The sequence below is a fragment of the Thermobia domestica genome, chromosome 5, assembly GCF_964235325.1.
Source record: "Thermobia domestica chromosome 5, izTheDome1.hap1.1, whole genome shotgun sequence".
In the NCBI taxonomy this organism is placed as follows: domain Eukaryota; kingdom Metazoa; phylum Arthropoda; class Insecta; order Zygentoma; family Lepismatidae; genus Thermobia; species Thermobia domestica.
The window spans coordinates 271,142,855-271,164,294 of record NC_137458.1 but is presented as its reverse complement, the minus strand read 5'-3'; the positions used below and the strand labels follow the sequence as shown (position 1 = coordinate 271,164,294).

General features: G+C 37.3%; 1 long non-coding RNA gene across 1 annotated transcript in view; it reads right to left on the bottom strand.

The window, feature by feature from the left end:
* Positions 1-3,072: 3,072 nt before the first annotated feature.
* The window catches only part of LOC145684847 (uncharacterized), a 43,389-nt gene continuing 25,021 nt past the window's right edge, over positions 3,073-21,440 (bottom strand). The window contains exon 2 of the long non-coding RNA XR_014131412.1: positions 3,073-3,423. This is a non-coding gene — a long non-coding RNA (uncharacterized LOC145684847). The remainder of the gene's footprint in view (positions 3,424-21,440) is intronic.

Genomic DNA, 21,440 nt, shown 5'->3' with positions numbered 1-21,440 from the left:
TCTAGTTTCCAGAGAAGGGGGCAAATATATGCGATATTTCAAACATAGTTTCAAATTTTGCGGTAACTATTCTAAACATTCTATTCGGTTTTCGATCTTCCGAAGTACAATTTCCTCTAGGGGGGACGAGCACCCCACCTTGTCCCCCTTGATGGGCGCCCTTGTCCTCCAGTTTGTCGTTGCATTGGCCTACTATCCAGTACATCGACTAAACTCATCCCATCTTGACCAAACTTTGTATTGTATGTAGACATTGACAAGCTCAGTAAACATATGAAATACCCTATGTTTCGGAGTGCCAACTTCCTACTGATCAACATGGGACCGGCTTTGCATAGGTGTGGGCCGCAATATAATGGAATTCCGTTGGAACTGTTACTTCCTAGTGAATGAACTATTTCAGTAAGACACACGTTCTCTACGATGTCTTCTAATAATGACGTACTACTCCGAGACAACAATGCATCGATACACACAGCCATACGGTTCAGGCTTGTGTAACATCATGATGCACCTTAACACCTCTTCTGGCCTACTCAATCTCCCGATATAAACATTATTGAAAATCCATTGGTCAGCTGTGGAATAGGGAGTTCGGCTCAACTTCCTTTTCTTTCATTTCTGACACAGCTAAGTGATGCATTTCCTCAACAATGATGTTCCACTATTCTGCTGCAGAACACTTATAAATGGAACGACTCTATCCCACGACAAGTTGAACCGCAATAGCTCAATGGTAAAGCGGTCACTCTTGTGCGTGGGGATTCTGCCGCTAAGCAGGCTTCGCGTTAGACAAACAGTATGTGCACAGATTTGCTCGGGGCCCTCCCTTTTATCCTCAGTTTCACCATTATCAACGTCTCCTGTACACTAGGAGGATAATCGTAGAACGTTAAACTAAAAAAGAATACAAACTGTACTATACATTATGGGTTGTCGAACGTCGTATTATTAAGGTAAGTTTCATTTTAAGGTGTTTCAAGTATTTTGATAACCATTTGTACATGTATTCGTAGAAAATCGTTTAAAGCAGCCATGTGCAACAGCCACCCCCGGGCTAGTTCCGGCCCATTGAACCCTTTCATCCGGCCCGCCTGACTCGTTGTTGAAAGTGTAGCCCATTTCTTACGTATTTTCTTAAACTAAGTTGGATATGTTTCGCTGAATAACTGATGCACACCTTGAAAAACATCCAGTTCACCACCAAACATCGGGAGATCAGTCCAGAACATAAAGGATCTTCTGGTTTTCTTTAGTAAGTAATAATGTAGGTTACCATTATAACTGATTTTATGTCCCTGTGATATTAGTGTATGATGAGCGAGTTTCTCCGTTGAATATGTACGACCATCGATGCCAGTAAGTCCTCTATGGTGGGCCCACCCACTGTTCCAACTTGCACATGCATGGTTTAAAGATTACAAATTGCTGTGAAAAACAAGAAATAGAAATAGGCATTTTCAATTTTTCTCAACAGGTGGTGACACCATTCTACCTCGTACTGAAACTTCGAGCATTGAAGGTTTGGCAGGACCAGTGGCGTATTTAGGATTTTGTTTCGGGGAGGGCTATGCACAACACGTGAATAAGTACTTATATATTTTCCCTTTTGGGTGCCGAAAAATTTTAATGAAGTTTTGCAGTAACAAATTTATTTCGGGGGGGGGGGAGCTTGAGCCCGATATCCACCCCCTAAATACGCCACTGGACAGGACAATTTGAGAATGGAGACGGTGCTGGAGAAATGTGTGGTAAAGGAATAGTAGGCTGTCATGCATTTTGTCTTTTCGAACATTCTTTCTGCTGAAAAATTGCGTCGCGAGAAGGACTTCACAGCTGGATTGCGAAATTCACTGCAGGATGTAAAATGTAGGGGTGAGCAACGACATGGGCACTCAGTGGAGATTGTTACAAAGAAAATGTTGCAATGGATAAAGAATAAAGTTCATGAGGAAAAGCGTGTATCGATTGCTCTTACTGCATGTGAGCAACGGCGCCGATTTGTTTGTAACTTTGGAGGGGCCCATTCATAATAAAATACATACAACAACGTATATAACAATAAAAAAATACATATAAAAATACATGGGGCCCATATGAGCTTTGGGGAGAACCCGGGCCAACCCCCCCAGCCCTCCAGGATCGGCGCCCTTGCATGTGACGTTGGATGTTCACATGGACTAGCTTGTATCACGGTGCGCAAGCACTTGAATTTCCGAAAAGTGTGTGCATAGTGGGTACTCGGGTATTTGACTAAAGAACACAATTCATTCGAAGGGACACTTCCTTGGAACATCTCTATTAGTACCTGAAGAAAGACAAGACATGTTTAGTAAATAGTTACAGGAGTGAAGTATAGGTGCATCATTAGCAGTTTGAAACGAAGTGTGCAATAATGTAATGGAAATATTGCATACTTCGCTTCAGAGTGTTAAGAATACACTCATGTTTCACTTCTGTAACGATTTGTTAACCATGCGTTATCCTCCTTTGACGTATTAACAGAGATGATCCAAGAATGGGTCTCTTTGAATGAATTGTAATGGAAACATCTACCTTTAACGCAACGAACAAGGAATCAATGTTAGGCAATCCTTTGGGAAATTTATGCCTACCATGTTCTGTGGTCAACATAATGTGCTGTTTATCGATTTTCAGAGGCGAAGAAAGACTGTGACAGACTACATTATGTTACTGTGATATTTTGTTGCATCTTCTGGTTGCCAATCACCAAAAAATTCGACATTGCTGAATCGAGGTGAATTGTTCCGTCACGAAAATGCCAGACGTCATATGTCCAGAGCAACTCAGGAGCATCTTGCTGAATTGAGTGGAAATTTCAACAGTTGGTATGTCGCCTAGATTTAGCTCTTAAGTGATTTTCACCTGTTTGGACGCATGAAATCTCACTTTACCGATAAACATTTCGCGGACGATACAGAAGTGAAACATGTGTCTGTGATAACAAATCTGTTTTCTTTCTACATAGCAGACAACTCAAACGCCTATGGAGCAATTGAACAATTGTTGCGATTTTTACAAACAACACAAGTTAACAAGAGTGAATTTGTAATACTCTAAACATAAACTTTATTGTACAGAAACATTGTAACACATCTCTCTGCATATGCACACATATACACAACATAAATATACAGAATTTGTTATTTCCTATTTTTAGGCATTTTCAGCATTGTTTACATATTCAATGTCTCCCATCATTTGTTCTGTATCGCGACTTCGAGTATCTGGGTCAAGTCTTCTTAAAACGAGTCGTTTCTCGTCGCCTTTTTCGCAACCAAAGCAAGACATTCGGGACACAAACTGATGCCTGACTTCGCGGGCGTAAGAAACATCAACATAGTTCCTTGCCAACAGTCTATTAAGACGAATGCTTCTTCTTGGCGTTTCGTCTGAGGCATTCTGGAAAGAAAGCACTTAAAGTCGAATTTATGTCACGTGCATGAAAATTTCTTTTTTATATATACTAAAAATTATACTTGGAAATCTACACTCTACGTCAGTGACTTCTTCTGACTAAATGCGTTGTAGTTCTGGGACTTAACAACTGTGGACTATTAATTTGTGTAAAAATGATCTCTGTAATTGTGTCAATGCTAGACTGAAAACATAAAGGTCGTAATTTTGAGTAAATAAACAGCATTTTTTGAAAATACAGTATATATATATATATATATATATATATATATATATATATATATATATATATATATATATATATATATACCAGTGGTGCCCACCCCCCCTCTTGTCCATGACGCACCCCCCCTCAATTGTCTATCCGTAGGTGTTCTTCCATGAAAAAAAAACTTTTCGATTAATTTTTACACCCCCTCAAACATATTTATATAGATTTTTAACCCCCCCCCAAATATTTCAATGACGCAGTTTGCGTCATAGCCCCCCCTTGTGGGCACCCCTGTATATATATATATATATTGATGATGTGGCTTATCCGCACAAATGGTAAGGGTAAGAACCACGTACATCTCACAACATAGCAGCACTTACTTCATACATTCGGGTGACTACGCGTACTGATTCTCACAGTTTAGTACTGTTTTTCAAAGAGCTTTTCTGTGTGTTGCAAAGACCCCTAGAAAATCAAGAAATTTCCTTCTTTTTAAAAATATCCTGCGAAATGTTCTAATTTCACTTATTTGGAATACTTCGATATTGCATTCTTTATTCATAACATTTCGAATCATGGGTACTCATTTTCTGAATGATAAAATGCTACTTTTTTGGTTAAATTAAAGAACTAATAACTAAACATTTAATAACAACCAAGTGTAACTATAATTGTACCTATAGTGAATTACATGACATGGTTTTGCAAACAGCAAGTTACTCCGCGCTGTACATTCAAACGAAAAATATGTCATCAAGCACTCACTGTACTGTTTGATGTCTATTTGGGAAACACTTGTCATATATTAATGAAAATAATTTAACATTTTTGCAACAAGTTTGCAAGATAGTGGATAAATAATCATTAGGAGAACCGCACTTTTATATTTCATTAAAATTTTATTATTCAACATACTCAAGTTTTCTTTTTCATTAAATTACTTCTTTATGTTACTAAATCAAGTTGTTTTAAATTGTTTCATCTATTTTGTATTTCTCATTCATGAAAGCATTTGAAGTTGGTTTGTATTTCTTCAATATTCTGTTGAGTACCTTTTTTTTTTTTTAAACAGAAATGAATGATTAACTTAAGTTGAACGTTAAATGAAATAAGGACGTGCGTATTGCCGACGCAGTATTGTATCATATACTGTTATACTTGTGTCCTACTTTTCACTTGTCAGAATCTGGTCTCCCTATAACACACGTACTTTCGAACAACAACACAAGCATAGAGTCACAAGAATAGAATCATGATCAGAGGTCAGAAGTTGATAAAATGTCATTTTTTCTCGTATCACGAAGAAAATATCCATCAAATACACAAAATATCACTCCATTCTTTTTTTTTTTAAGTTTTAAATACGATATTTTTACATATTTTGCCATTTTTTCAGCTTTTAGGTCATTTTTTTTCGTCATTTTCCTTAAGTTTTGGTGATTTTTTCATCAGTTTTGGCAAGCTTCGTTAGTTTTTTTCATTATTTTTTTTGTCATTCTTTTAATTTTGCTAATATACTTCAGGCTTTGCACTAATGTAAACACGTTTTCTCATAGGATGACCATTTACAAGCAGCATAAAAATAATATGGACTACGCATATTAGTCTTTGTTCTTATGTTGTCAAGGCAATCGTGATGTACTGCAACCGTATGTAAAATGGACAAAATTGGAGTTATCATTTTCATTATACATTTCCAAAAATTAATTTGTTTGTGCGTTATAGTTTTTAAAATAATTTCTGACCTTAAAATAATTTCTGACTATATAGTTTAAATTGATTACCTTTTTTGATGGTCTGCATTTTGGCGGAGAAACAACGTTCCTAGGAAATCCCCTCTCGCCCGAATGTGTCATTGATTTTCACTTTCCAATTTTTCATATACAACTTGTTATTTCTAAACAATAAGTAAGCAATTTACATGGCGCCACTATTCTTTTTTTTCTTTTTCCCTTTTCCTCTTATCTCCGTGACTCACAAGATACGGAAACACGCAATACTGCATACTGCCGAGAAACTATACTGTATTTATTTTAATCATTAAATTGTTTCAATTTATATTTTGTTTCGTTATTTTTATTTAAAATCAAATTTTCATATTTAAACTGTAGAAGCTATGTCTTTTTTTGTTCTGGTATCGCGGATATGATGACCGTCATTTATTGTTTGTCCTGTGTTCGATTAAAATTACAGCTACAAATTCAATTGTCATTTTTAACAATTTTTAGTCCATTTTTCCATGTTTTCTTTTAGGTCATTTTATAGGCCATATATCTATACTTTTAGGTTATGAACTTCCGTCTCCTACCCATGATTGTTGTTGGGTTAAGTGGTAGTAATTAGCACGGTTGCAGATTGTTTTAAGAATAAACTTTTGGTACTAAAATCAGGGCCGGATTTCCCAATAGGCCCGGTAGGCCCGGGCCTATGGGCGCACGGCCGAGAGAAAAAATGTAAGCTGTGTTGCTGAGATTAAAACTATTTTATAATGTATTACAGAGTTTTTTTTAATTTATTTGCCCAAATGGCTAAATTGAACAAAACCAAAGTTATTCACCAATCTTTTGTTAATACATTAACGGTATTTTGTTAAGCCCAGAACCAAGTAAATTCCTCAAAAAACTTGCAATGATAAAATTGCATCGTGGAGTGGTGTTTAAGCAATTAACATATAGGTCTGATATAATTTTTTAATAAAGATTTTTAGGAAAGTAACTTTAACCAGACTAGGGGCGGAAAAAGTTATTGGGCCTAGGGGCGCCAAAATGCTAAATCCGGCCCTGACTATTATGACGTCCTGTGCAAGTGTATAAAAGTAGTGTCTCAATTTTCAGTTGTTTTCCAGTCACTTAAGTCTTTAAAAAAAATACATACTTTTTAGGATACTTGCGGGTTATACACGAGATTATTTATTTTTTCTGAAATGATGATCAAAAATTGAAAGTGCAGCAAATAACGAGATAATAAGATATTTTCTGTATAAGCTAACATTTTAGACTACTAATCTATAATGTGCATAAGTTCTGGAAGCCTTACAGGACGACTCTTTTATCTATCCACAGGTAACAGAGTCAAAACGGAAAAAGACATCGAGAAGTGGTTGTTTGGAATCGATTCAGCGTTCCAAGAACAAGTTCCATCTTAACCATTAACCCTTTACTCAAACCGGAAGTGGCAGATTGAAACCATTTCCGCTTACAATTTTGATCGCCATAGAACAAAACTGTACTAGATAAGGACAAGTTTTTAAGGAATCAATTCAGTGTTTCAAAAATCTTTCAGTTTAACGTACCATGATTATGATCTTTAGACTAAGGGAAACTGTGATTAAAGCACGTGAATAATGATGGAATGAGAACGTGGGAGGAAACGGAATGTTGTCTACCCAAACTTTCCTGGTCGAGGATCGAACCAGGGACCCCATACCAGAGGTAAGAGCTCTACCACTGAGCCAGTGTGTCCCGCTACAGTGTCTTGAGAAATGATGACATCTTCACCCGCGTCTTTTTTACTAAACTGGAAGTAATTGAAATTTACTGCTACTTCCCTGGATCTTGAACATGGATCTTCAGAGAGGAAAAAAGGTAATAGAAGGTAGCAATAAGCACTTTTTAATTGATTCAGTGGCACAATAATAGATCTAGTTATTTCGTCAACCTTGTATTCAAACCGGAAATGGTAGAGATTAACCATTTCCGGTTTTAATATTGATCATCACAGAGGAGAAACGCTAATAGACCGCGAGTAATAGTTTTCTGTAACTGGTAGTACATGCAACCTTTAAATAGTGATATATTGAGAACATTTGGAACCTTTCAAGTGAAAAAAAAATCACAGCAAGTAGAGTATTCAATTGCATTCTCAGTGTAAACAAAAAAGATCTTTTTTAAAAAGGCCAAACTCAACTCTCTCGAAACAAGTGTTTGCGGATTTATATTGTAGTATTAACAATATTTTAGTACGTCCCTTGTAGACGAATAAAATAAATGAAAACGCTTGTGGTGGACCACACGATGTCTGTAGGTTTTTTCAGGGATTTTCTGTTTACTTCCACTTCTAATATCTTCATTTTTTAAATATAATTAACCACTTTCATTACTCATTTCTGTTCTTTAGCGTACAAGATATAGCCATGGACTGTACAATAAATAAATAAATAAAATACATAAATAAATATTAGTGTGTGAGAACCTAAAACGCATCGTATGCTAGACAAATGCTCCAAAGTTTGACAGATCCACCTGAATTTTCTGTGCAATATAGAAAAAAAGAAAAAAAACAGCACTGTAGAAAAACGAACTTGTAAAAGAAATTTTAAGATATGTATTTGCTGTGAAAGAAAACCTTAGCGCAAACAAGATCTAAGCACATGCCTTGTCCAGTATGGTAGAATGGTACTTATATTTCTAATCAAAACAACTTTGAGACTAAGCAAAACACAATGGAGAACAGGTTCTTCTTAACACAATACTTTTCTTAAGAAGGCATAACAAAGCATTTATGCCTTATTGGTTTCTAACAACATGAGACAAATGAAGATAAGCTTTCCAATGTTAAGTAGACATTTGTAACTACGAAGTCATACAGCAGGTGCCGACAAATATTGAAAGATAAAGGAAAAAGAGTGCTGCAATTATGTTGAAATCAAAATAATAGATTTTGTTTTATAAATTTTATTTTCTCAAAATTTTCAAATTGGAGGATTGATATATTAAAAGGGATATATTAAATCGGAAGGGATTATTGTTTTACCATCCACTCCTATTAATTAAAAATTAAAGTTATAGATACCAAAGTTTTGAAAACGGCATAAACTACAAAGTCATCAAGTGGAGTGTTGCCCACAATAGATTTATCATGTATCGTTTCGAAAGTGTATTGTGAAAGTGCTGTCTCTCGTTTTGAAAAATACATCTGATTCTATTGAAAAAGTTCTGTCTCGTCTTCTTTCGTATACAACATTTTGTGTATTTTCTCAACTCCGAATTTTTAAAAAATTGCTCTCCGGAAAAGGGAAGGAGAAGGAAATTATCACGTACTTCCCTTGAATCGAGGGACATATACACATTTATGGGTACTTTTGCACTTGAGTACTTAAATAAGTAAATAAGGCTATGAACTTAATGCTAGACTCAGGGAAAAGCGGGAAATATTTTAGTATCTTCATATGCCCAAATTCCGTGCAAAAACTACTTTGTACATCACTAGTGTATACATACATACATACATACATACATACATACATACATACATACATACATACATACATATATATATGGTCCTTAATTTTTGATTTCTGAATTTCTTTGGACGAACCCCCTAAAATGGTTCCATATGGGATCAAATTAAGCCAGGAGAAAAATTAGCTCCATTGAATAATATTAAATGGTGCCTCAAGAGACTTAAAGATTTGATGCCGATTACAATACATAGCATATGAAAAAATATCTGGAATAAACTCTTTTAATTTAGAAACGGCTTAAGGGAATGGAGAGATATTATGCATAATGGAGCTAGAGGAAGAAACACACCTAATGTTGTATAGTATTGTCACAGCGGCCATCTTGAAGACCGCCATCTTGGATTCAGGTCAAAATTTTTAAATGGGAAGAGGATCATGTGAAATATCATTTTAAGGTAGCGTTTCACCAGAAGCACAAATCTGACTCTAATTTGAAGATAGCGTTAATCGTCTAAGAATTATTACTTGTGAAAAGATTTTTTTTTTTTTTTTAAGAGGCAATAGTTCTTACACAACTAAAAGTAAAGACATGAGTTTGGCGCGAAAAGAACTAAAGAAATATGCACGGTTTCAAAAGAAAGAGGAATGCAAAAGAAAAATGCACTTCTGAAAATGACTTGTTAGAATTTGTACACCAAAAAACAACAGAGGTAAGCATTTCAAGAAATGAAGAAAACCAGTGGAGTATGTTAGATAAAATGTAAATATAGATGTGTGTGTGTGTCCGGACCCTGCAAGAGATGTAAAAGGGAAAAAACTAATTTTATTAGGCATACTTCAAGAAAGGTTGCTGCTCTTGAACTATACAAGGCCACTGATAGAGCAACAATACAGATTCTGACAGCGACAGCAGAAGCATTAGGCCATAATGTAGAGGAACTAGTAATAAATAGGTCTTCCATTCACCGATGCTGAGAGAAGATCCGTAGCGGAGTTGCACAGGGACACAAAAATAATTTCGGAGTGCATCAAGTGCGTTAGTTGTGCAATGGGACGGAAACCTACTGACGAATTTGACTGGTAGAGAGACTGTCGACAGGTTATCAATAATTATTGCAGGAGATAATCATGAGAAGCTAATTGGTGTTTTCAGTTTGTCATCATCAAGAGGAGAACATATTGCTTCTACTACAGTTCATTAGCTTGAAGAATGGAATTTGGTAAAGTTCGTGCAGGCAGTTTGTTGTAACACTACTCCCTGCAATATGTCATGTTAACGGTGCCTACATTTTGCTAGAGCAGAAGCTCCAAAACAATCTTTTATACTTTCCTTGAAAACACTACATTTATGAATTGGTTTTAAAATGTGTATTTGACAAGTGTTGTGTTTCGTTTGCATCTGGACTGGATGTTACCCTATTTAAACGTTTTCAGAACGAGTGGTCTAAAATAGATTGTACCAACTTTATCCAGGAATTGATGATGATGATGTAAGGAACAACATTTCCGATGTAAGAAATGAAGTTAATTTTGCTATCAAACTTGTAGAAACAGGACACTACATAGAAGATTATAGGGAATTTTTAGAACTGACCATCATATTCTTGGGTGGCATAACTCCTCGAGGCGTTTTCTTGTGCTTACCTAGAGCTATTCACCATGCAAGGTGGATGGGAAAAGCTACCTACTATTTAAAAATAGTTCTCTTTCGCCAACAATTTCGTTTAATGAAGCAAATAGAAACGGCTCTTCGGAGGGTATGCATTTTTATGATACGACTATATGTGCAAGCTTGATTTAAATGTGATCAAGCCTCCCATTCACCATTACAAGACCTGAAATTTTTGTAAGGTTTATACAGTTATAGACAAATAGATATTGAATTATCTGAAGTAGCTCTTTCTAAATTATTTCGGCATCTCTGGTACTTGACGGAGGAATACGTAGCATTGGGGTTTTTTGATGATGAAGTTGGCATAATGAAAAAAAAAAAAATTGGTTGAAAGATTTAAAAACTGTAAGGGGAAACCGTGAAGCAGCAAAGAGACTTGACGCAAGGGGTGACACCATGAAAATTATTGTAAAAAGATAAATCAGTCATTTTGTTACAACAAACAAAATTTTTCTCGAGAGATTTAAAATACTCAAAGGGTTTCCTGAGTGCGATCCGATTTCATGGTCAAATAAAATGACTATCTTCAAGGAAAGACAGTAGTTAAATTCATCCACGTAACAACCGATACAACAGAAAGGCGAGTGAAACTAATAGATTACATCAACGTTCTTACGAAAAATGAGGAGCATAAACAGTTTCTTTTGCATATAGTGAAGGACCATAGACAATCTTTTCCTAAACTCTTTCCAGCCTTAGAACAAAGTAGACATAAACAAAGCGAAATGTATTACTCCGCGGCTCACACGTGCTTCGGCAGCCAGAGACGTGAACAGCAAGATCGTCTGCTAGCTTACTGTATAATTTGCACAGTGTTAAGGCTACGGTTGGTTGGTAAATAATTAACGCACTGACACTATATTGGAAATATGTATTTTCTTAAATCCTTATATAAACGTGCTTACCGCTGTTCCTGTGTCTTCTTTTGTGTTTTATAACACGAGACGAAAATGGATTATTGTCACATATCGTCGCCACGAAGCTCTGCATTCTGCTATAATTTTAAATGAGTGGGGTAGGCGCGCGAACGCATAAGCATGCGCAGTAAATACTACATGTGCAAATACGCGTGAGGTTGAAATAAAGCTACATCTGTTGTTAAATATTATATATATTGCATTTATTATCGCAAAATGCAGGATAAATTCAGATATATTTATTTAAAATTATTATTTTAGTCGGGATTATATTGCGGTAGGATACTAGTGCAGTGAGTCCAACAACCAATCACTGGTCATCGATCCACTGGTAGTCAGGTGGAATTGTTTACATCTACTTTTTTCTAAGGCTGGAAAGAGTATAGATGTGACAGAAGTAAATTGTGTAGCAAATAAGATTGAAAACTTATTGAAAACCTACCTTAAAGCTAGACTACTACATAAATAAGGGATATTTCAATTTTTTCCAAGTTATAATTTTAATTTGTTCTCATAATGCTCTATGAATCATCTTGATGGAAAACCTTATTTGTAGTTCATGGGGAAACAAAGATTTAACTTTCTCTAGCAGTTTGTTTCCAATTTATGTAAAATACTTCCGAAATTCTTACAAATCTGAGGTAATAAAAATCCATAACTACTATAAAATAACATTACATCGAAGCATTTCGTTTTTCGCACGTAACTCTTACACGATTGTAAGTAGCGTAAAAAATAATGCCATATTTGCGCTTCTGGAAAACACACTTCCTCAAAACGATATGTCACATGACCCTCTTCCTATTTAAAAATTTTGACCTGAATTCAACATGGCGGACTTCAAAATGGCCGCCATGATAATGCTATACGAAATTAGATTGGTCTCTTCCTCAAGTTCTACTATCCAGGGTATCTTCCCATTTCCTTAAGCCGTTTCTAAATTACAAGGGTTTATTCCTGATTTTTCCCCATATACTATGCACTGTAAACGAATTCAAAACTTTAGGTCGCTTGAGGCACCATTTAAAATTATTCAATCGATCTAATTTTTCTCCTTGCTTAATTTGGTCCCATATGGAACCATTTTAGGGGGTTCGTCCAAGGAATAAATTTGGACCACTCTAATATATATATATATATATATATATATATATGAAACTTCAACTTCAGATTCGTATTTGTGGTGAAATTCTAGCCTAAAATCATCCGTCGCATGCCCCTATCCTGTTTAAAATATTAGACCTGAATTCAAAATGACGGATTTCAAGATGACCGCTATAAGTCAAATGGCACCATCTGGTTCGCCCCCACTCCAATTACCCACATCCAAAGTTTCGTCATCTTTCCTCAAGCCGTTTCAAAAGTACAAGCGTGGGACGGGACTTCTGCCTAACCCTATATATGTATATTGTATGTATGTATAGGCCTACTGTAAGGTAACAGGTTTATAATCATGTTCAATATTTGACAATTCAATTCCAACGGAAGAAACAGTGGAATATCTTTGTCCATATGAATGAAACATTAATTTTGAAAAATCATTTAATCACACTCTATCATCACATAAATACTCATGACGATTTTTAAGAAGCTTTGTTTACCCTGTCTATTCGTCTAGGAAACGAAACTTTCAGCCACTTGAGGGATGACCGTCAATTTTGGGCAGGATGTACCAGGTCAAAAATTAGGAATCGAGCTCGTTGCTGGAGGTGACATTCAAATCGGAACTATTAGAAATCAATCACGGTAAAAGACAAACGAGAAGCGATTTTCTCCAATCGATTAAGCGTTCCGTGAATACATTTCATCTCCATCCTTAACTCTCTACTAAAAGTGGAAATGGTAGAAATCTACTTGAACTTGCGTTCCGTGAATACATTTCATCTCCATCCTTAACTCTCTACTAAAAGTGGAAATTGTAGAAATCTACTTAAACTTGCGTTCCGCTCTCATTTGTAAACACTGTGTACTTTTCACACCTCAGTCCAGCTTGCTAGTCGTAAGTACTCTTTTATTGATTCTGAGATTTCAGATTCTGAACAATGAATCTGAATATTAATTCATTAATATTTAGATTATTCAATAATAATAATAATAATAATAATAATAATAATAATAATAATAATAATAATAATAATAATAATAATAATAATAATAATAATAATAATAATAATAATCTCACAATTTATATTTACTTCAAGCAAGACTTTTACATACCACTGTACTGCAGTATTACTTTATACTAGGTTATTCTTAAAGAAACCACAGTTCTTGCTCAATAGTTAAGAGAAGGAAAAAAGTCATTCCCGTTCGTAATCGTGAGAACAGATAAAATATACAGCGCATAGTACTCAGCATTAGGTCTCTAAGTAATTTCCATCAACATCTAGTACACTTTGCAGAAGCTCCTGCAGCTGCGCAGTGGCTCATGAGTGCATGCAGTAGATCTCATTGTAGAAGGATTTCGCACTTTGTCCATGTAATGATATAGATGGAAATTTGATTTCGCTAAATCCGGCGAGTGTAGTGGATGACACAATCTCTCCCAGCTAAGTCGCTGAATAGCATCCTTTGGTCGTCCTTAACACACATCGATAACACCTTTAAGATTAACCAACTCAGGCTCCTGCTGCAATTGCGTTCACCCGTTGGAATTGCTGCGAGTATATGTCTGCAGTGATGGTGTGGCCTAATGGTAGCAAATAGTAGTGCCACTTGGTGACTAGCCCATCAGATATAAAGCATGATCTTGCGCTGAGTGCAGAGGTGGTATTGAGGTGTTAGGCACAAGCTCATGTGGTGGTAACGGATGCTTGGTACGCTTGGAAGTATCATACTGGAAACACTTTTTGTCACTTGTGTACATACCGAGACAGAAACAACAAACAGGTTTCAGCACTTGATTCTTGTTGGCTGCCAATAATGTGTGGAGCACCCACTTGCTCAACTTGTACACCTTTCCTGTTAGGTACAGACGAAGTTTTACACTTCCTCTGAAATCTGATTTCGTTCGGCAAGATCATTACACGTTTCACAGCAGCCACTGCTGTCCTCCTCTATGGCTGCCTTCAAGGTCTCGTCATCCAATATCTGTAATCGCCCACTGCGGGGTTCATCACAAAGTCTAAGATCTCCCAATCTGAACTTCTGGAACGAATGCCAGGCGGTACCGGTACGTTCATTCAAATGCCTTAAAGTCATACAGCATCCAATCACGAACAAAGCTCTTTCGATACCTGGATTTCTCTTCGATACTTACGTATGTGTACATCTTATATATAAAAGAGAACGTACAAATCCTTTGTTCCCTCATCACGCTAATACGGCTGAACCAATTTCTTTCATTTTTGGGGGGTTATTAGGATTTGGACCCTAGATGGTTTTTATCATATCACTTTAATTTTTAATTACCAGTGTCTTGAGATAATTAACCATTCAAGTGTCCATAACGTACAAATCCTTTGTTAGTTCATCATAGGTAAAAATAAACGTATTTATATGCAACCCGCATGACCGTGTCACTCGGCGGGTTAACATAAATGACAGGCGATATAATGTTAACATTTACTGCATTGAAAGCGAAAAAGTAAAAATTATCTAAGTAACAACGTTTATTGCGTTCCGGGGTGACCGCAGCGAAGCGGGGTGAACGCTGCTAGTTCTTGAATAATTGTAAATCAGTTCGAGATTGTTTCAATGCTTTTCTTATACCTTTCCAATTCATTCAACAATCCCGACAACTCTTGTGATGATAAAAAGAACCGATTCTTGCCAATGTTAACAAAAAAGGCTAAAAATGAAGTTACGAGTAACGTAGAAAGGCAGTAATATTGGGTTGGCAACTAAGTTCCCGCCGTTTTTAGTGTCAGGCAACCATGCTCCACACTTCTGAACTTGGCCCATCGGGTGAAGATGTTTCTCTACAGTAGTGTGGGAGCAATCCATTGTCTCTGCCAATTCCCTTGTTGTTTGACGCGGATTTTCATGAAAAAAGATGGTTCAATAGCTCTTCATCGAACTCAACTGGACGGCCAGAACGAGGGGCGTCTTTGAAGTCAAAATTTCCTTTTTTTTTTTTTTTTTTTTTTTTTTGAACTTTGCATACCAATCACGGGCGTTTCTTTCAGCTATAGCACACACTCCATACACAGCACAAATGTTGCGAATAGCTTCTGCGGCCTTAGAACCTTGATTAAAGGCAAAAAGAAGGAGGTGTCGAAAATGCTCATTTTTCTCAACTTGGCATTCTATGTTAATGATCTGTAAATAACAAAAAAAAAAAAAAAAAAAAAAAAAAATGTATCTTAGTAACAACGAAACAAATATTTAGGTAGAACAATATATTCTCTTTCGATTGATGTACAACTTCGTGCCAAAAGAATTTAATGTCATAAAGATAATTCCAATTTAAAAAACGGAGGGAACTTAGTCGCCAACCCAATATTTGGTAGTGAAACATGAAGTGTCTGTGATGTCGCTAAAACTAAATATTAAATGGTCATTATGTGTGATGTTTATTAATAATTCCATAGCTTACTTATGTCAGTAACCCGCACTCTCCAGTTTGGGAACCACTGATCTATATAGAGCAAAAATGATAAGGTATGCTGAAATTTCAGCTCAGAATAAAGAAGGGAATAGTGCTTTATATCATACTAGCTGAAATGCCCATTCTTCGCACGGGGAGAATAGGTCTATGGGAAATATTTGAATTGCCTGCCTCCTTAAAACATTTATTTTATTAAAGTGTAATGATACTAATACAGAATATACTCTACTTTTGGTATAAATATTAAAACGCCCAGCCACAACAAAATACGTCTTTAATCAAATTGATACGAATAAAAAAGCTCAGCTTGAAGTGGTAGTAACTATCTTTCAAACAAACAGACATATAGCGCATAGTACTCGTTTTTGCAGGTGATAACGGGTCAGACGTTTTCCCGACCCGGAAAACTATGAATTCGACAAAAATTCCAAGTGTTTTTGACATTTTATTTTTCGCCTATCCCCACCCTCATCCTCTGCAAATGGGAATGAACTTGGACTTAAACAGTATTGGGAGCATCATTATTCATTTTGGCGAAAACGGAAACTACGGATTCGACACTAATATCGATCATTTTCAATTATTTTTGCGTCATAATTTACCCCCTTCAGGGTGTTGATGGGGACTGAACTTGAACTTAAATGCATCTGAAATGTCATGCTTTATTTAAGCGAACCTGAAAACTATGGATACGAAACTATAAAGGTAACCAAGAAAGTTCTGTCGCTTTTTGTGGAAGTCTGTGTTCAATTGCCTCTCACACCGTGAGTTGAATGAGATAAGGTCAGTTATTGATGTGGGTAGATCCAACATACTACCTGGTTGTGGCAGTTGAGTTACACCGTGAACTTTCGTAAGTACAGAGTGAACATGGGACCTCCACAGAGCGTCATAACGACGTGTATGCTGTACGAGTTCAAACTGGTGCCAAACGCCGCTGCAGCGGGGCGGAAGATATGCCAGGTGTTATATATATTGAGGGTGTCGTGACTACGCGGACAGTGCAGCGATGGTTTAACAAGTTTAAGGACGATGACGAAACACTCGAAAACTCACCACGTGCCGGAAGACCAACACATGTACGAAAGCAATTGAGGCAAACAGTGACCAGATATGTGAGGGACTGGGACTACAATTCACTGTGAGTGGACAAACCATTCAGCAGCACCTCCATCAACTGGGGAAGCACTACAAGTTGGATCCCAAATGATTTGACTCCGGGCCAGAAGCAACGCGAGCAGACACTTATGTTTCTTTGCTGTCTCGTCTGAGGAATGGGCCATATTTGCACAAGGTGTTGACATGTGATGAGAAGTGGGTCCTGTATGAAGTTTCACGGCGCCGTCATCATTGATTAGCATAACATTAACAGCTTCCAAAACAGCCGAAACCAGCACTGCACCAGAAGAAGGTCCTCCTGTGTGTTTGGTGGACTGGTTGCGGCATCGTGCATCGGGAACTACTACCAGCTGGTCAGAGCATCAATGCCACTGTGTACTATCAGCAGTTGAGGCGTGTTCAAGAAAAACTCAAAACTCTGAAGCCAGCACTTCTGAATTGCAAAGGGGTCCTCCTATTACAGGACAACGTTAAACCCCACGTGGCTAGGATGACTCGGGACACCATTCTACGTCTTGGATGGGAAACACCATTGCATCCGCCATACTCCGCTAACATTGCACCGTCCGATTATCATCTGTTCCATTCGTTGGACAATCACCTTAGAGGACGCCAGTTTAAATCCCTGGTAGAGATGCAAAATGCACTTGATACCTTCTTCGCTTCACAGGTCCACCAAGTTCTACCGCGATGGAATCCATGTAGGGGGTGGAACTTGAAGCGGTAAAAATCTACTAGTACTTCCGGTTTCAATATTGAGAAAATATCACACCATACCAGCCAAACTCCTTCACGTGTTGTACATGTGACACTGCTACTTGTAAATACATATGATGATAGATCACTTGCATCAATGATATTCTCGTTTCTCTCATACGATTACCCCTGATATCTGGTTATCTCAGAGAACATTTTTGATAGTGTTAGAGAGACAACAGTGGTGAGATGAATAGAGAGAGAGAGGTAATATTCAGAATGAGAGGCGTTTCTGTATTAGGGAAGTCCAGATGAGTGTTCGTAAACTTGCGTGCAAAGCAAAAAAATTTAGTCTGTGTTTGCTTTCTTCATATTCAACCTACATCTGGAATGTTCGTATTTGATCAATAAGGTACTCATCCTGCCTACTTGCTTACAGTCTTTAATCAGGGGAGTACGACTAGTCTATCAATCATTCGTGACGTTGCAGGCCCGTATCCACGGGAAGGGGGGGCAAGAGGGGGCCGGCTCACCCCTAAATTTTGGCTGGCCCCCATAAAATTTCACGGTAGGCTTGCAAATCAACTATAATATGGTGATGAAGTATAATATGATTGGGTCGGCCCCCCCTAACTTTTACCGGGCCCCCCCTAAATTTTTGGGCTGGCTACGGGTCTGTGACGTTGTCCATCTGATACTTGGATCTTATTGAGAGTGAGACTTCGCAGATTATTATCTTTCAGCAGGGTTACTCGTGTCCTCATACCGCCAGCGTACTCATTTTGGTATTTGCCTCCTATCTGTCCCGCCTGGTACAAAGCAAGTACCAAAATGAGTAAGCTGGCGATATGAAGGCCGCTGAATTAAGGAATATGAAGCATGTATGGGTCATTGTAGGATCCAGTTTGTCTAGTTTTGTAGGATCAAAGACCTACCGAGAGCATGGAATACCATACCCGAAATAGACATTCAACATCTGTGTGGGACTGGGAGGTTACCTTCCCAAACACCTACTAGTGTGGTTACTCGTAATGGTTACAGAGAGTATTGAAGTGGGTATTGTCTGTTATTGAAAAAGCTGTATTGCAAGATGCAAGATCGCTTTCTAGCATCACTATCGCATGCTTTCCATTGTTCTTTCATTTGATGAACATAGTAATCTATCCACATTTCAAAAACAGTGACATCTTTTTACCAAACCATCACGCAATCTACTGCAAAATGAGTTTTAAAACATTCATTTCATCGTCGAGGTACAAATATTTGAGCACTCAGTTTTTTGTCAGCCTATCCTAATGAGTTACACCTGACTCGTCATCTCGACATCTTCAGCATCTCAGCAATATATATATCCCCCTCCTCTAAGTTGGACAGTCAAAGTGAAATGATAAAGAAACATTCCAGTCCCGAACCTCATCTACGTTGAAAATTTCATTAAGATCGGTCAGTTGGTTCATGAGGTCACAAACATAGTGACATTCATTTTTATGTATATAGATTACAGCAAGCGTGGTCTAATTCATGACTTGAAAGAAGGAAGAGAGAAAACGTTCAATGAGAGCAGTGGCGTATTTACGATTTTTTCGGGGAGGGCTTTGCTAACTTTCGGGGGGGGGGGCTTTGCCTGAAAATGTTAAAATTCTGCAAGATATTTCATATACTTTACTATAGTAAGTAAGATTTCCGGGGGGGCTTAAGCCCGGAAGCCCCCTCCCTAAATACGCCACTGAATGAGAGTAAACTATCGTACTCGCCTGAAAATTGCTTGCACACTAAGGACATCTCTTGGCATTAGGCAGAACACAGAGTAGCTTGCGACTTCTATTAACCTGACTGTGAACTATTAGGAATTAGCATGAAACAAATTGAAGTGTCTTGTGCGTTTGTAATAAGCATAAAGAATATAAAGTATTTTCGTCTAAATCTTTATGCACTTAGTGACTCTGAAATGTTTTGAAGTTTGCATATCAGCGTCATTAGAAAGAAACATGCCAACCTATGTTGAAATTTACCACTAACTACAGTTAAAAGGGGCCTCGGTGGCTCAGTGGTAGTGCGTTCACCTCTGGTGTATGAGGTCATGGGTTCAATCCCAGCTCCCGCCAAGTGAACTTTGCGGTGGACAAACACCGTGTGCGTAAGTTTTCTCGGAGTTCTCCCGTTTCCTCCCACTTTGTTCATTCCACCATTTCATTCATTTCTCATCATCACCATCTCCTTTAGCCTAGTTGGCATAACCGTGTTACGTAAAACTCAAAGATTTCATTTCATTTTATTTAACTACACAGTGAAACCTGCCTATGTTAGCCACTATCAAAATCGGCACTACCTACTATCGGCTTATCTGCAAATGGGCTGCACACTAAAGACATCTCTTGGCATCAGATAGAAGACAGAGAGTAGCTAGCGACAACCTTTAGCCTGGCTGTGAACTATTAGGAATTAACATGAAACAAATTGAGGTGTCTTGAACGTTTATAATAAGTAGGCTCCGGATTCTTAGGTTCGAACCTATTTTATTCCTGTACAGTGAATGCAAAAAATTCGTGTTTTCTTTACATTTCAAGTTGCTATAAGTAGAACTATATTAGTTTTATAGGACCTAAAATGTCCTAATTAGGGGGTTAGGACCTAAAAAATCCTAAATTAGCTTTTAGAACCTATAACGTAATAAATGATTCCCTATAAATTAATTTTAACTTCAAAAATACTTTCAAACACGTAGTCAATCGTCAACGACATAATTTCATCTGTAAAGAAGGTTTTCTTGAAAGCTCCTAACAGAATGGCTACCTTCAAGGATATGCTTCCAAACACACCACTGCCAGCACAGCCCGTCATGTCCCGTTGGGGAACGGGCTCTCAGCAGCACTGTACTATGCAGATAATTTTGAAAGCATTGTTCAGCTCATCGATTCGCTCGACGAGATTGAAGCCGCTTCAATCACGTCTGCAAAAAAAGCACTGAAGTCACAGTTTGCTGTACAACAACTAATTTACATTAAAGCCAACTTTTCTCATCTGTCTCAAGCCATCACTGAATTGGAGAAGAAGTCTCTTCCACTAACAGAAGCTCTTCAAATTCTTCAAGAAGTGAAAGAGAAAAAAGTACCTGGGGAAGTTGGAACAAAAATTGCGGACAACTTGGAGGCGGGTTTGAAACGCAGTCCTAATTTCACAGAGATACAACTAGTGGGCCAAATTCTTCGTGGAGATAATGTCCAAGAAAATTTGCTATGGAATCCCGAGGAATTAGCTAGTATGAAATATGCGCCTCTTACATCGTGTGATGTGGAACGCAGTTTTTCTGCATTCAAGAGAATTTTGTCAGACGACAGGAAAAAGTTCACAACAGAAAATCTTGCCAAATATTTTGTTGTTCAGTGCCATTACAGAGAGTGAAATGACCACTTTTTGAGCTATAGAAAACATGAAAAGTGCCGGAAAAACAATATTTGAACATTCGTAGTTCCTCAGTGTATCGTTAGAAAAGTGAAGTGATATTTGTGGTGTTGTATAAAATTTCAAATATAAGAAACCTGACAAAAACTACTACTACTACTATAGTACGACAGGCCATATATATGTTAAACTATATTTCAGCTATCAAAAAAATTCCAAGGTAAGAAGAGTTTTATTATTTTTATTACGCA